This window comes from Lissotriton helveticus, chromosome 9 (genome assembly GCF_964261635.1).
Source record: "Lissotriton helveticus chromosome 9, aLisHel1.1, whole genome shotgun sequence".
Taxonomy (NCBI): domain Eukaryota; kingdom Metazoa; phylum Chordata; class Amphibia; order Caudata; family Salamandridae; genus Lissotriton; species Lissotriton helveticus.
In genome coordinates, this window is record NC_136070.1 from 675,307,330 (window position 1) to 675,320,297 (window position 12,968).

The following is a 12,968-nucleotide window of genomic DNA, read 5'->3' on the forward strand; positions in this document are numbered from 1 at the left end:
CTCAAGCGCCTTGAGACCCTCTGGGTATGTAGTGCACTATATAAATTCTGACTTGACTTGACTTGACTAAACTAGAAACAATCGGTCTCATGGGGGGGTTCTCTAGGCTCTTGTGCACTTTCGGCAAACCATAGATCGCCGGTATGACTGGATTAAGATTTAATAAGAATACATATTCATCAGCACATATAATTTCATCCTCTTTTGCCAAATCCAAGGTTCTTTTTATACTTTGTTGTAGGTTGTCCCATTCTCTCTGTGTGGAACGTCTATAATGTTCCTTTACTGACAATAGTGACTGCATTCTCTCTCTGTAGTCCTCTGTTTCTAAAATTACAATACTACCGCCCTTATCCCCAGGCTTTACAGTTATACTCTCACAATTTTCTAGGTTATTTAGGGCGTCCCTACAGTCTTTTGAAAGATTATTGTTGTATATGTTAATCTCCTTTTTAAGCAGATCATCAATGTCCTTCTCAACTGCTCTCTCGAAAAGTTCTACATTTTTGTTGACCATAGCTCTAGCTGGGGTCCAAATCGATATAGATTTCAGTCCTGATCGGTTCTCTTTCTCTACCGGTTCTGTATTAAGAAAAAATTGGTTTAGCCTCACTTTCCTGAAAAGACTTTTGACATCTTTTTGGATCTCATAGGCATTGGGTTTAGCTATAGGGGCATATCCTAGACCTAGACTCAACACCTTTTCTTCATCTCTGCTTAGTACCTTTTTGGACAAATTTATTATTGGGGCAGCCTCCTTACTCCCTAATCCCATACTTTCTGACTGCGGGTTTTCATGTACATTGGTCTGTATTGCAGAGCTTGTCGAGGGTAATTCCCCCGGCCTCTCCCTCTCGGTGCATGATTCCCTCTCTGTTGGTGTTGCCCTAAAAAAGGTCTTTGTTCTCTGTTTTGACCTTGATTGGTGTCTTTTCTGCCCCTTATTTCACCACGAGTTTCCTCATCTGATTCAGTGCTTGCATAAGATGACTCAGAGAAACTCACATTTTTCCTCTGTCCCCTTGGTCTGTAGGGGTACCAGGTTTTTGTCTGGTTAGTTTCCTGTACTGGGGTGTCATAATAGTCTTTTTTTGAGTAGGGATAAACTAATTCTACACTATATCTATTCAAGTCTTTTTGTAGTTTATTGGTCTTTTTACCTATCAGATAGTCCCTATAGCCATCAACATCTTCTGATATGTCGCTTAGTTTTTTCTTTGCTTCATCAAGGGCATTACTGTAACTGTGTTTCAGTTCTATCTCCATTTTATCGAGATCTCTTCTTTCAACTAAAATAAATTCCTGTGCTGTTTCAATGATTAAAAGCATCCAATCCCTACTGCATCGGTTTGCTATTAGGGTCCAGCGTTCGATGAACTTTTCATCTTTTACAAACAGGCCGGGTTCATTTTTCACCTGTAAGCCAATAGGAATGATACCTTTTTTACAATATTCTATTAAGAATTCAGAGTGCAGCTCAGTGCGTACTACTTTCTTTTTTAAATTCCAGAAAGTATTCAATTTTTCTGAATTGCTGTCTGTAATGATGGATGCACTTGTGTTTTTGGAGCTGCCTATAATTTTGGAGAACTGATCCTCAGTAAAACCATAGGTTTTATTCGCGTCCATATCAATTTAGGACCTTCTCAATAAACAACTCTCCGTCTAACAAGCCATACTTATATGTTTTAAAAGGAAAGAGAGTACCCTTCTAGTTAAACCCACAGGAACAGGGTAATTTATGCAGAAAAAAGTTTAGGTGTTCCCTGGGTTTTGATTTCTCTGGGGAAATCAATCATTCACTCTTCTCAACATACTATCTCATACCCTTCAGCCTATTTGTGTTGTATGCTATAGTGAAACCACAAAACATAAGGTATTCAGTGTACAGAACATCAAGATTTTATTATAAAAAGTCTTTAAAAAAATGTTTGGGATACATAGTGAAACATGAATTCATTACAATTTGTTAAAAACCAATTTCTGTCAATTTCTTTCAACAACACACCGCCCAAGGTCCTCAATCTTATGTTTCTTTTGGGCCCAATGATCTGTTAGTGGGGCATTACACTTATTTGTCCTGATCGCTGAGCGATGTTCATTCAGGCAGACCCTTATTTCTCTTCCGGTTTCACCAATGTAACCTAAGCCACATGGGCATGTAATTAGGTAGATTACTTTTCTGCTTTTACAATTATACATGTCTTTAGGGGTATGCGTTTCCTCATTCAGAGTGATTTTCTGACCTGGCATTATTAGTTTACAATTTACACAGGAGCTACAGGGATATGTCCCAATGATTTTGGTACCTGTAGTAATGTTCACTTGTTTATTTTCAGGTTTGTCTCTATATGTTTTCACCAGCATATTTCTAATTGTTCTGTTCCTTCTGTATGAATATAGGGGTTTTTCCATGGTCCCTACGCTATAGTCTTGTAAGTAGCTCCAGTTTCTATTAATTATATTCTTAATTTTGTTACTGATCATAGAGTAGTTTGAGACAAATACTATCTTGTCCATTTCTCCTTTGTTTCGATTATTACTTTCAAAGAGTGAGTCCCTATTATAAAATGTGGCTCTTTTATATGCTTTTTTGATGATACCATTGGGGTAACCTCTATTTCGCAGCTTAATCTTAAGTTTGTCCGCATGAATCTCAAAATTTTTTCTATCAGTACAGTTCCTGCGGAGTCGCAGGAACTGTCCAAAAGGAATGTTGTCCTTTTGACATCTTGGATGGTCACTATTATAATGGAGCATGGTGTTGCGGTCTGTAGGTTTTACATACAGATCCACAGCAAGTACATCCCCTTTACTTTTAATAGTGATGTCCAGAAATGCACATTCCTCTTGGCTCATAGTTGAAGTGAACCTGAGATTGGAATATCTTTGCCTACAGAGCGTTACTACAGTGAGCCGCTACAAAGTTTTACTTTGAACTTATATCCAAATTAGAAAAAGGATATTTTTAAAGGTATGCTATTTCTATAATGTATGAAGACGATGAGGGAAATGTGTGAATGCATGGTCAAGTGATTTTTAGGAAACAAAAAGGTCCTCAGCATATAATCATAAATGCAAACAATATTTATATAGACCACAATAGGCTGCTATATATCTCTCAGTCCCTTTTCCAGCCGGATAGGGAATTTAATAGTCAGATTGTTCAAGATATAAAATAAATATTAACCACAAGCGTTTGTAGTTACAGTATGGCACAGTCCTGTACCGTACAGTGAAGAGTAAAGAAAAAAGTGAAGTGAGAGGTATATCAGGCAAACAGAAAGAGCTAGCAGGCCACTGTCATGAGTCAAAATAAGCAGTGTGTCCTGGAGTGGAACATACAGGGAATGATACAATAAGGTATGGCGTATGTTTTACTCAAACAAAGTCGACGTTTCGATCCATGCTCAAATTATAAGGGGATCATCTTCAGGACTTAGGGAATTATTTTTGCCTGAACAGTAATTTAAAACCGCCTGTTGAGGAAAAACAGGGAAGAAAACAGAAAAATAGACAGTTGCAGTCAATTTTTAGAAAATTAAAGGTACGTCAGCTTAAACTCATTACTTGCAGTATTCGGATCCGCAGTGAGAAGTGTTGCCTGGTGGCGTGGGCATTCAGTGAATACAGCTATTAATACGTGACATGGGTGAAGTGACAACTCTTATTAAAAAGGGAATTGACGGTGGAGTGCACTCTATGGCAGGTGCGTGCAGTCTATGGTGAATCGTGATTTAACCATATTCAGGAGGGAGTGTTTCAAGAGTGACATTTGGACTAAAACATTTATGCATTTTTTACACATTTCTGGTCCATAGTTCTGATCACACCCGTCAAGGGTGCTTAATTTTGATGCTGATTTCTTGATCTGATATTTACAGGAGAGTAGTCCAGTCTTCGCTTCTGTTCAGACCTGTGCGGATCGTGTTAAATTGAATGATTGTCTTTAGTTCCTCACGATTTAGAAGTTGGCCCAAGTTGCCGCCTCTTGGCGGGAGCTTGACAGCTTTCAGAATTGTCCATTTGATGTCATCAGCGGTGTGGTTGCATGTAGAGAAATGTTCAACAAGAGGGGCGTTGGGTGTTCCACATCTGATGCGGCTTCTGTGTTGGCAAATACGCGTCTTTGCTTTTTGGGTGGTCTGGCCCACATACATTTTGGGGCAAGGACAAAGGATTGCGTAAATGACATTACAGCTGTTACAGTTGGTGAAATTTTTCATTTCTACACTTACTCCATTGTGGCTAAAATTGCGGGCCTCAATAGTGAACTCACATTCTGTGCAACATCCACACTTAACGTGCCCCAAGATTGGTGGTAGTCCCCAGCTGGATTCCAAAGTTGTCCTGGGAGTGGGAGCAGGTAGGGCGGCTCTAACTAGGTGGTCCTTTAAGTTCTTACTTTTCCTAAAGGCAAAGAGCGGTCTCTCTAGGTGTATTGGACCTGCATTTACCGTTGGCCAGTGTTTGAGGATAGATTTGCGAATTTTATTAGAGACAGGAGAGAAGGTGGTCACACAAGCTATTCTCTCTGTGTTATCCCTTGTCTTTGGTGTGAGAAGAACTTCTCGGGGGCAGTACCAAGCCCTTTTAGTGGCAGTCTTTATCAATCTTCTCGGGTAGCCCCTAGTTTTTAATTTAGTGGCAAGAATGTTGGCTTCCCTGAAGTAGTCACTTTTAGATGAACAGTTTCGCCTAATCCTTAAGAATTGGGAATATGGCAAGGAATCTTTCAGAGCTCTTGGGTGATTGCTATCGTAGCTGAGAAGAGTGTTTCTTTCAGTGGGCTTCCTGTATAGGCGTGTTAATAGTTCATTGTCATGGTGGAAAATTGTTAGGTCTAGAAAGGCAATTTGGTTTTTGTCATAGGCAAGGGTGAAATTGAGATCTGCACAGTTGTTGTTTAGCCAGTGATTAAACGAATGCAATGTGTCAATCTCAAGGTTCCAAACCAGGAAAATGTCGTCTATATAGCGACGCCATAATACTATTCCTGGGAGAAATGGATTGCTGTCTGTTAGAATGGTGCCAGTCTCTAGGGCGTCCATGAAAAGAATAGCCAGGTTAGGAGCAAAAATAGCCCCCATGGACGTCCCCTTTATTTGTTGATAGTAAACATCATCAAACATAAAGTAGTTTCTGGAAAGACATAGCTCAAGCAACTGTAGGATGAAGAGTGAAGGGACCCTGTGTGGACGTGGCCGTGAGTCAAGAGTTTTCTGGATAACCAGGAGAGCCGCTGTCTGGGGGATGTTAGTGTAGAGCGACTCTACGTCCATGGTGCAAAGGGTATTGACTGCAGGGTCATAAGGATAGTGTTCAACTAAATTTATCATCTCCATGGTGTCCCTTACATAACAGGCTGTAGATGGTACAAAGTCTTTTATGAAGAAATCAACATAGGCTCCGAGAGGCTCAAGAACTGAGCCACAGGCGGAGACTATTGGTCTCCCGGGTGGGTTATTGATGTTCTTGTGTACCTTCGGGAGAGTGTAAATGACTGGTTGGCGGGGGCTTTTTACATTTAGGAAACAGTGTTCTTTTTTACTCAGATAACCTTCAGCAACAGCGTCCGTTGTGAGTTTGAATATGATGTCTTGGATGCTTTTGGTTGGATTGCCAGCTAGTCTCTGATAGTGATCTGTATTGCCAAGCTGGCGTTGGATTTCATTCTTATAAGCTTCAATGTCCTGGAGAACAATCCCACCCCCTTTGTCAGCACTTTTAATGACAAGTGAAGGGTTACTTTTTAGCGTGCTTATAGCTTCTTTTTCAACTCGTGAAATATTATATGGAACAAACAGTTTTTTCTTCTCAAGTTCACAGAGATCTTTGTGGACTAATTTTTCAAACGTTATTATCTCAGATGGAATCATATTGACAGATGGAAGGAATGTGGATGGGGGTCGGAAGGGTGTACTAGAGTTGGACATGTTAGAAGGATGGAGTTGGAAAAACGCCTTCAGTCGGATTAATCTAAAGAATCTAAGCAATTCCGTATGAAGTTCCATGAAATTTGGTCTAATCGTAGGAACGAAGGATAGACCTTTTTTGAGAAGTGCAAACTCTGGACTCTGTAATGTATGCTTGGATAGGTTGAAAATGGGTATTAACTCAGAAGGAGGTTGGTCAGGGGATAGAAGGGGTAATGAATCCATGTCAGTAGTTTGAGCTACCACTGATAATAGTTGTTCCTGGGAAATGTGTGAATGCATGGTCAAGTGAGTCAGTACGCCCAAGCCCATATTTAACATTAAGGGGGATGGCGGTCCCAAGGGTTACGATACTGGTTTTAATGCATAGTGGGACTACAAACTGTGTAAGACACAAGGGTGAAAAAGAAAGGAAAAAAAACTGTAAATGTACTGTGAATGAACTTTGACATTGGTATCTTTTATTCACAGATAATTGTGTACATCAAAATTGTCCTGAGGAAGGTGGGGCATAGCGCCACAACCACCGAAACGTGTCGACTACCCCGTTGGGGATGTATTGATTGTATAATTTTATTAGTATAATTTTATGAATATTGTTGTTGGAATTGATGTCTTTGATAGTGTGTTGATCCCTTGATTTCTGTGTCTATAAAAACTGACAAACACTAGGATCTAGGTACCACTTGATTGACAGAAATTGGTTTTTAACAAATTGTAATGAATTCATGTTTCACAATGTATCCCCCCCAAAAATTTTTAAGACTTTTTATAATAAAATCTTGATGTTCTGTACACTGAATACCTTATGTTTTGTGGTTTCACTATAGCATACAACACAAATAGGCTGAAGGGTATGAGATAGTATGTTGAGAAGAGTGAATGATTGATTTCCCCAGAGAAATCAAAACCCAGGGAACACCTAAACTTTTTTCTGCATAAATTACCCTGTTCCTGTGGGTTTAACTAGAAGGGTACTCTCTTTCCTTTTAAAACAATTAAACTAATGGGCCTGTAATTACCAGGATCTGATCTATCCCCTTTTTTAAAAATTGGTAAAATCTCCGCCCCCTTCCATGACTCAGGGATTGGGGAACCCTTTGCAATTAGTTTAATTGACTGCTTACAGAAGGTGGCAGCCAGACTTGTGTTAAGCAGAATCCAGTATTGGATTGAGGAGTTTAATATCCTCTCACCTCTACAGGCGGGGTTCCGCTCACACCAGAGTACAATAGACCAGATTTTTAGATTTGTTTTAATTAATTGGCGTGTGGCGATCTTTAATGGAGGCAGATTATATGCCGCTTTTGTAGACTTAAAGTCGGTCCCAAGAGCTAAGTTGTGGGATGTTCTAGCAGAACAGGGTTTGCCCTTGGACTTGTTGGCTTTTCTGATTAAACTTAATGAAGCTAACCTTGCCCAAGTTCATTGGGGCCAGTAAGGCCAAGTGAAAGATAGATTTCAGATTGCACGAGGGGTTCGGCAGGGGTGTGTATTGGCACCGACTTTATTTTCTCTTTATATTAACAGGGTGATTAGGTATTTTGAGAATCAACCCACTGATGCTCCGAACTTAAATGGAAGGAAAATACCCCTGTTAATGTTTGCCGATGACACCCTGCTACTTTCAAAAACCCAGCAAGGCCTGCAGACGGCCATAGCAAGGTTCGAGTTGTTCTGCAAGGGCTTTGGTCTCATAATCAACTTATATAAGACCAAGTTCATGGTCCTACACAAGCAAAAAACTGTAAAAGGGAGAGTTACCATGAACGGAGTTATACTTGAGCAGACACATGCTTTTACGTACCTTGGTATTACATTAAGCTCTAGACTTAATTGGAACCCACACTTGTACCAGCTGCTGCTAAAACACGCTCAATTGTCTGGTGCTCTGTTAAAAGAGCACGGGTTATCCCACACAAAGCCTATTGACCCTGTTTTTAAAATCTATAATGTAAAAATTAAAGCTTCAATTTTGTATGTGGCAGAATTATGGGGTTTCAGTAATCTATCGGCACTCTCGACCTCACAAAGTAAATTTATGAGGGCTATTACGGGCTTGCCTCAATCTACTCTAATACCACTTTATTATGACCCGGGAACCAGTATTTAGAGAATGTGGCTCGCTTTAGACCTGTGGCTTACTGGAGGAGGCTCTGGGTTTCCCCCGTGCTAACCCAGTATGCGCATGCCCTATTGGAGGTTGGGGATGCAGACAGTGCAGGGAAAATTTCATGGCTGAGACAGGTAAAGTCAATACTGAGTGATTTGGGGCTTAATACGTTGTGGCAAAATCCAACAAATGGTACATTTCCATCTCAAAAAGAATTAAAGGGGCTATACTGGAACATGGTCACTATGAAACGTTTTTCGTCTCTGATGAGTTCTTCACTGTCAAGAGACTTTTTAGAGACCAAACATGTACCCGTTTATGAAACGTACTGGGACCTTATAACGGTTCCCAGTGATAGGAAATGGTACCACCAATTTAGGATAGACACTCTTCCTATTAAATCATTCACTGGTAAATGGGGTATAGGTTCCTGTTCGGAATGTCCGTTCTGCTCAACACAATCAGAAACTATTGCCCATATTTTCTTCATTTGCCCAGTCTATAAGAACTTGAGGTATAAATGGCTAAAGCCCATTTGTCAGATGATGTGGATTACTTCTGGCTCTGAAGCGCTAATGATTCTAAAAACAGAAGAAAACGATTTAACTATAACTGCGATCGCCAAATTTTTAAATGGCATGTGGATGATCCGTGCTCACAGATTGAGCTGCTAATAATGTGAGAGATGCGATAGTTCTATTATAATGTGATTGTGCTAAATGGTTTTATTTAAAATCTGGTACATAGTATTGCGGCTGTCTTTTATTGATACTTATTATCTATGTTAAATGTATTTTTACTAAATTATTGTATTTTTGTATGTACGGAAGGAGTAACGTTGGATTATTTTCAGGGGAATTTTGTATTTTGCACTCAATAAGGAATGAAATGTAAGGATATTATTGTTATTGTTTTAAATTTAAATGTCTTTTATGATTATGTAATCGAATGAAGGCCTTTTGAACTGAACTACAAGTAGCTAGCACCTCTGCAACATCCTTTATTTTGACGCAGCAGTGGATCAATCATTGCTTCACTCTGAGCCATATTTACAAACTGGCACATTGGGCCCAATGCGTCAGTTTGTAGAGGCCTGTGTCACATTATACCTGCACCAGGTAAAATGTATGCAGGGTAGGCATTTCCACGTCAAATGCCACATAGAACTGACACAGTGAATTGTTCAACTTTTCACTGTGTCACTCTATGACTTGACTGTGTCAAAATCCCTACGTCTTCTCAAACCAGGCATAAGAATTGATACAGGGCTTTTAACATTGCACTCGCCCTGTGTTCTGATGCATTGCTAGAGTTGCGTCAGTCTCACGACCAACTCCAGCAATGCGTCACTTCAGTGCCAAAAAATGCGTCAGAATTTCTGACACATCCATGAATCCTTGCGCCATGCAGCAATGTATTGTAAATACTGCGCATTCATGGCATTGTTAGGGCTTTTGCGGCAGGCGCAAGAAATCTGACGCATTGATGCCAATGCGTCTGTTCTTGTATTAGTACATAGAAGTGTGAGGCTCTGACTAATTCACAACTGCAGTCAGTAGACCAATCTGTGTCCAGGGAAGGAGGTGCTCATTTGTCATCAGAAAAAACACTGATCAATTCTCAAAGATAATCACAGCCACCAGGGGGAGCTCCTGGTTTTGTTTGGATGGCAGTTTGATTTCCAGCCTATAGGTAGACATCACAGAGCCAAGATTCATTGGTCCAAAAGGAGCACGTCCTGCGCACAGCTACTTCACTGCTGGTAATGGCCCGGCCTGGCACAGTCCAACCAGAAAGAGATAAGGTGCTGTGCAGAATTGCAACCCCAGTTACAAGGGTGGAATCTGCTTTTCTATGGAACTTGAACCTGTCCTTCTTCAGAGTGAAGGGGAGAGGGGTCAATTTGAACTTAGGAGGGGGAAAGGCATCAGAACCAATTCCCCGGGGATCAGCAGCGTAGCGTAGGTTGCCAGCACCCGGGGCTAAATTTTAAAAGAAAGTATTGTACCCCCTAAATCATGGACCATTAGCTCAGGAAGTGCTAACGGTCCGCGGGTTATGGGGGCGCAATACTTTCTTTTAACATTTTGTGCCCCTAAGAATTTTGTGCCTGGGGCAACGGCCCCTGTGGACCGCCCCCAATGCCCCCCCCTCACACACACACACGCTACGCCACTTCTGTGGATTCCATTTAGAGGGCAAGGTCTATTTTAGCATCGTTACATATTGCGTTAAGTCTGAAGTGGAACCTCAGGGGCTGTTTCATCAATTGCACTGCGACCGATAATTGCGATACAGGCCTTCTGAGTCTTATGCACAGTATTGTGTGCACAAGTAAAGTATTCTTTCTTTCTTAAGTAAAAACTCTAGCTGGAAACTGATGTATTGATCCTATTGGATGGTTTGTTGAGTGCCGAGTCTCTAACCCCACATCGATTCCCTGAACAAGCCTCAGACTGTTCGTCTTTGGTATCCAAACGGTCAAATGCTAAAGGGGTGTACTTGATGCTCAATTTGGCTTCAGTAATAAGGTGAAGCTCCAGGACAGAAGTGGTAAAATGCTCTGATTGTCACAATCTGGGCTCAGCAACCACTGATTGCTCTGTCTCTCCTGATGAAGTTCTCACAGCCCTTCACATCACAACCACATGCCCTTCATGCACTGATAAGTCCTGACAATGATGCAGGCCATCAACCACCCAGTATCACACACTCCACCCCTCCTTCCCTGCCCCCACTCATTCACACATCCCTCGTGTCCTCGAATGCACTCCTGTGTGATGAAATTCTGCAAAGCAGGCACTGTTATTGTCTGCAATTATGTCCCCAGACGGGTGCACACAAATCTGTTAGATATATATCCACTGATGTGTCTTCTCTGTACTCCCTCACATCTCAGCTCATGACAGTTCTTGAGTATTCTGCCGCTGCCGATATTTATGCCCTGAAGTTCCCATAAGGGAAACACTGAATATGTTTGTAAAGAGCACGTTCATCACTTAGGGCATCTTAGCACTAAACAGCTGATGTTTATTGTTACCCAACTCAGTGGTACTCATTCAATCATCCTCAGCAGCAGGGATTTAAGTGGGATGAAAAATGCTGGGGGGTCTCACAAAGGGGCGTGGCCAATGTAATTAAGAGCGTGGCTTAACTAAAAATCTGTGCCTAGCATAGTGTGCCACCCGACTTTTATTTTGCTGTTTCTGTCATTGCATCCAGATATGTGATACAACAAGTAACATCATACCCAGGGCTTTAAGTGGGCCGGGTCCCACCGGTGCTCAGCATCGGCAGTTTTTTAAAGGGGGCCTCGAAATGGGTCTCGATTGGGCTCTGTTTTGTGCCCTGGCATGGGCGGTCCATTTTTTTCTGGACTGCAGTGACAGCAGGCACATTGATGTGCAATTGCTCACACTGCTCACTTCTCACTAGTGGAGAAGTTACAGCATGACGTCATGACGCCAGGTGAGCATTGTAGGAGAAGGGAAATCCTTTAAAGAGAGTAATTTTCTTTTTGGATTTCCCTTTCTCTTTTTGAAATTCGGGAGCAGCAACATCGTCGTGGTGTCACCAGGGCTTTAAATGGAAACTTTTTCAATATTATATACAAGCCACAGTTGCTGCTTGTTTATCTTATGCAACTAATAACCGTTGACAAAGCCAATATTGCTGACTTCTTGTACTTATGATGGTACTTGTTGTATCATATATCTGGATGCAATGAAAGAAACAGCAAAATACAAGTAGGGCGGCACACTATGCTATGCACAGATTTTTAGCTTACGTGTTTTTAAGCCACGATCTTAGTTACAATGGTCACGCCCCTCTGAGAGACCCCCTAGTTTTTTCATCCCACTTAAAGCCCTGATCATACCTACAACAAGTCAGGACTATTGGCTTTGTCAATGGTTGTTAGTTGCATTTGATAAATAAGCAGCAACTATGGCTTGTATATAATATTGAAAAAGCTTCCACTTAAAGCCCTGGTGACACCTCCACAATGTTGCTGCTCCTGAGTTTCAAAAAGAGAAGGGAAATCCAGAGAAAAAATAACTCCCTTCAAAGGATTTCCCTTCCCCTACAAGGCTCACCTGGCATGACATAATGCCGTAACTTCTCCACTATTGAGAAGTGAGCAGTGTGAGTACGCGATCATGATGTGCCTGCTGTCACAGCAGTCCAGAAAAAGGACAGACCGCCGGGTGCCAGGGCACAAAACAGAGCCTGATAGAGACCTGCTTCAGCCCAGATAAAAAAAAAACTGCCGGTGCTCAGCACCAGTGAGACCCTGCCCACTTAAAGCCCTGCTCAGAAGGATGAAAGGCCGCGTGGGCCCACCATGAAGTCAAACACAGGTCCATGAAGTGCATACATTAGACCACTGAGCCACCAGGCCAGACTATTGAAATGCCGTGCAGATATTCTGCCAGCTTTGACAAAGTAAAAAATGATAAAAGCCCCAAGGGTACAGACTAGTACTATACAGAAGAGCAGCTTTTCTGCTGTAAACACCCTAAAACGCAGCAAAGTAGCTGAGCAGACAGAGGGGGCTTTCATCTTTAAGAAGGGCATGTTGCTGTGAAGGAACCCACTAAATGTATCTTCAGATGTATGAAAAAGCCCGGGGTGTGTCTAGAAAGCAAGCATATCCAGGACATTTTGGAGGGCATCACCAGTTATTCTCTAAGGGAGATTATTCCATGCGTAGTTTGGAGTTCTACATTTGTGTTTGGGGCTCGCACACAGGCAGTGGTGCCCAGAGTTGCATTTAGAGGCCTTTGAATCCAGCAGCTAGTTTCACGAACTGTGCGTGATAATTACGGTGACCAGATTTTGTGACCCATAAACTGGGACGTTTCGCAAAAATAGAGGAAGGACTACGATTTTACATCAACAGAGTGGCAAAGACTAACCGC